The 3,995-nt window shown below is 41.3% G+C and overlaps 1 protein-coding gene across 1 annotated transcript in view; it reads right to left on the bottom strand.

The window, feature by feature from the left end:
• The window catches only part of pbrm1 (polybromo 1), a 21,726-nt gene extending 18,026 nt beyond the window's left edge, over positions 1-3,700 (bottom strand). Inside the window, exon 1 of the mRNA XM_015959833.3 lies at positions 3,588-3,700. The gene's annotated coding sequence lies outside the window, so the exon portion shown is untranslated. The remainder of the gene's footprint in view (positions 1-3,587) is intronic.
• Between the last annotated feature and the right edge of the window lie 295 nt (positions 3,701-3,995).

The following is a 3,995-nucleotide window of genomic DNA, read 5'->3' as shown; positions in this document are numbered from 1 at the left end:
ATTTGTTTATGCGTCAGTCGTATTGGGACATATTATTTTCATTGATTTTTAATTTCTACCTAAATAGATGATTTAGCTAAAAAGCGTTTTAAATAATCTTTTAAAGAGCGAGTAACACCTAAATCATTTTGTTTCTGATGAACTGTATAGATGAGTGCCTAATAGGGCTGTAGGCATGCGCAGTCTTTACTTTCACATTTTACTGCAGATTTTTTATTTATTTATAAATTCTGCCTTAAATTGCCATTATTTCTCCCGCTTCAGCTGATGACTAAAACGTCCAATAATACATGGCTGCACTGGACTCCAGCTGGCTCAGCCACTCACAAGCCAATGAAATGATACGGCTCAGAGCTGCTCGCCTCCTTTATAAAACGTCCTCCTTTTTTCTAGTGAACGAGGTGGAAATAAAACTCTCCAGCCTGACGCAGCTTCTCGTTTGCTCATTCTACTGAGCGGCGTGTTACACAACAAAAAGAAAAGCAAAAAGAAATAAAAAATCAAGTGGTAAATTAGAAGGCATAAAAGCAAAATGAGACGGTACAACATGAAATCAAACAGCACAAATCTAGTTAAATGCCAGTCTAAATAAATGTGTCTTCAGATCCCAGTCAAGGCAACACGGAGATATAAGTAATGCAACTGAGGTCACTTTAAAAAGTTTCTGATTTGACTTTATTCAAAACGTGCAAGAATGTGTATTATGGCAGATTGAAGTTGTGTTTTCAAGTTTTTTTTAAAGGGGACAATATTCTATTGTGGATACATCCTGTTTTTGAAGTTGTTTGCACAAAATCCCTCTCACAAATAAGAGATTTCAGATATTTTAGTACCTTCCAGAATGAGCCGCTTCAGGGCTCTGTCATTTTTTTTAAAAACAAGCTGGAGCTGGCCACGCCTATCCATTCTCTGCTCAGACTGCTATAAGCTGAGAAGCTCTGATATTCAGAAGGGGCTCGGAGTGGCAGTAGTACTCCTCCAGCAGCAGCACTCTCTTGTAGATGTGGATTTAATTTCCCTATTTGTGATGTCACAAATGGGAGCTCTTTGAAGCGGCTTGTTTCAGGTACGTAATTCCTAAAGACAAATACTGACAGAAAATTCCATCTTTCAGTTCTTTTTAAAACACAGAAAAGGTTTAATTACCTGCAACGTTTCGTTTGTGGCTGCAAACATCATCAGGCTGACGCTGATGTGGCGTCACTTCCTTCGTTTATCCGCGGGCAGCAGAGGACGTTGTCGCCCTCTGCTGCCCGCTCTCCCCTCTCCGATGATGCAGTCCCATGTGCGATCCAATGTGTAAACTCCATCGTCCCTGTTCATGGTCCCACATCCATGTCTCCTTATCTTGATAGCTTCTTTTATCCATCTTTTGTGTTTCTGTTGTTCGGTGTTTATGATCCTTGTGTTGTCCCAGTCCATTATGTGGTTTTCTCTTATGCAGTGATCTGTTACGGCTGACTTCTTTATTGCCCTTTCTGCTTCTTCTTTCGCTGCTCTTGTGTGTTTTCGATTTGTTTCTTTCTCGCACTCCTTTCTATGTTCTATTGTTCGAGTGTTGAGTTGGTGTCCGGTTTCTCCTATGTATGTTTTATTGCAGAGTTTGCATGGGATTTCGTAAACAACTCCACATTCAAGTACAGCTGGTATTTTGTCTTTTGGGTGTACTAGTCTGTTTCTAACTGTTGTGTATGGTTTTGTTGGTGTGTTTATGTTGTGTTTTTTCATTGTTGCTCTTACGTTTTCTGTTATGCCTTTGATGTATGGTAGGGTTATCACTGGTTGTGGTTCTTGTCTTTCTGGGTTTCTGGTTCTTTGCTTTGGTTGTTCTTTCCTTTCTGTTGTTGTTTTCCTTTGTTTATTGCACATGTTGGGTATCCGCAGGTCTTTAAAGCGTGTTGTATGTGTTTGTCCTCTTGTTTACGATCTCTTTCTTCTGTTACAATGTTTGCTCTGTGATATAATGTTCTGATTACTGACATTTTGTGTATGGTGGGGTGTTCTGATGTCCATAATAGATATTGTTCTGTGTGTGTTGGTTTCCTGTATGTGTTTATGTTTAGGGTCCCGTCGGTCTGCCTGGTTATTTTCATGTCCATAAATGCTATACTGCCTTCTGTTTCTGACTCATAAGTGAACTTTATGCTGCCTGTGTCGTCAATGTTATTCAAGTGTTGTGTTAGTGTTTCTGTTTGTCCTTTTGGTATGATTTCCAGTATGTCATCTACGTAGCGTTTCCATAATTTTATTTTGCAGTTTGGGGGGGGGGGGGGGGGGCAGTGGCTACGGCTTTTTGTTCTAAGTCTTCCATGAAAAACTCGCACAGGGTGGCTGATAACGGGTTACCCATGGCGAAGCCTTCCAGTTGTTTGTATATTGTGTTATCATATGTGAAGTAAGTGGAGTTAGCTACCAGTCCTATCAGTTGTGCTAGGTCATCTGCTGTGAGGTTTGTCCTTTTGTGTGAAGTCTTGTCCTGTCTGATTCTGTTCACTACTATGTCTAGGGTTTTTTGGGTTGGTGTTTTTGTGAACAGGGATGTGACGTCATATGAGAGGAGTAAATGAAGGAAGTGACGCCACCATCGGCGTCAGCCTGATGATGTTTGCAGCCGCAAACGAAATTGCAGGTGATCAAACATTTTCTGTGTTTTAAAAATAACTGAAAGATGGAATTTGAAACTAAACACAGCAAGAACACACTAAGACTGACAGAAAAAGTTAGTGTTTTCTTTTTTCCCCAAGTTTGGAGTGTTCATAGAGGCAGTAGAGACCAATATGGCAGCACAAAGAGATGCAAAAGGTGAGTTTTGCACAACATGTCCCTTTTCAAATGGTTGTAAAATGCAAACAGTCTGGAAAATAAACAATATGCAGCTTTGTCAGCAACCTAGGGAGGCAACTGGAAACCACTGTATTTTGAATTCAGAGGGAATTTGAATCAGCTGTGAGATCAGGAGAGAAAATAGCTTCTATTGATGAGATATAAAAACGTGTTTGCTGCTGCAGCAGGTCAGCATGTCCGAGTAAAACATGTTCCAACATGCTATGTGAACTTGGATCTAGGCCAAGAGGAAGAGACGTTCCCTCATGCATAACCTCATATGAACTCGTCTCAGACAAGACGCATCATTTACATTTCCACATGCAGCAGCAGCAGCATCATGACTATTGCATGTAGTTGCAACGACTTGTGAGCTATTTTTATTTCCCCAACACACGTGAGACCCCCTCCCTAGCTGTCTTCACCTGCCTTCACCTCAGATGCCATTTTCACCAGCGGTTAGACCGGCGAGGCTCCCCCAAATGTCACGTCGCAGCTGGCTGCGGTCCAGAGTGCCCACATCAGCGGGGAGCTGACACGGAGCAGCAGCTGTCCACGGAGTGTCACTCCGCGTGGACAGGTACACACCTCCCAACGGCTAATCCTGGCTTCAGACAGCCCGTGCTGGCTTTTAATATCAAATATTTCGGACAAAAGGAGGCGGTAATACCGAGAAAAACGTCACAGCGCTAGCGTTAGGTGGTACCGACGACACTTGGAGGGGAATATTTCAGTTTAAACACTCGATATGGCTCCGTGCTTACCTTCAGCGGGCACGATATAAGACAATCCTAACCAGCAAGAAAACCAATCATCTATTGATTTTGGACAGCAGTGGGACGGAATTTAAAAAGTTACCTGAAGTCTCGCATCCACTTCCGTTTGTTGGCTTTCAAAATAAAAGCACCTTTAGTTTTACAACAGCACATGGGCAGGTTTCTTCCTCGTTTCACTTAAGAATGAGATTTGTGGGACTTTTTAGATAAACAAATCAAACATTAGTGATTTCCTTAAAGTTTAGACAATATGTCTATGTTAAATATGTAACTTAAATATGGCCAGTTTGCGGTGTTTTTAAATGGTGTCTGCAACAAACTTCCTGTTAGTTAAAAACCTTTTTCTAAAGTATAGGCCTATCTATCTATCTGTCTATCTATCTATCTATCTATCTA

This window comes from Nothobranchius furzeri, chromosome 3 (genome assembly GCF_043380555.1).
Source record: "Nothobranchius furzeri strain GRZ-AD chromosome 3, NfurGRZ-RIMD1, whole genome shotgun sequence".
NCBI lineage: Eukaryota > Metazoa > Chordata > Actinopteri > Cyprinodontiformes > Nothobranchiidae > Nothobranchius > Nothobranchius furzeri.
The sequence above is the reverse complement of the archived record's forward strand: the minus strand, read 5'-3'. Positions and strand labels throughout refer to the sequence as shown.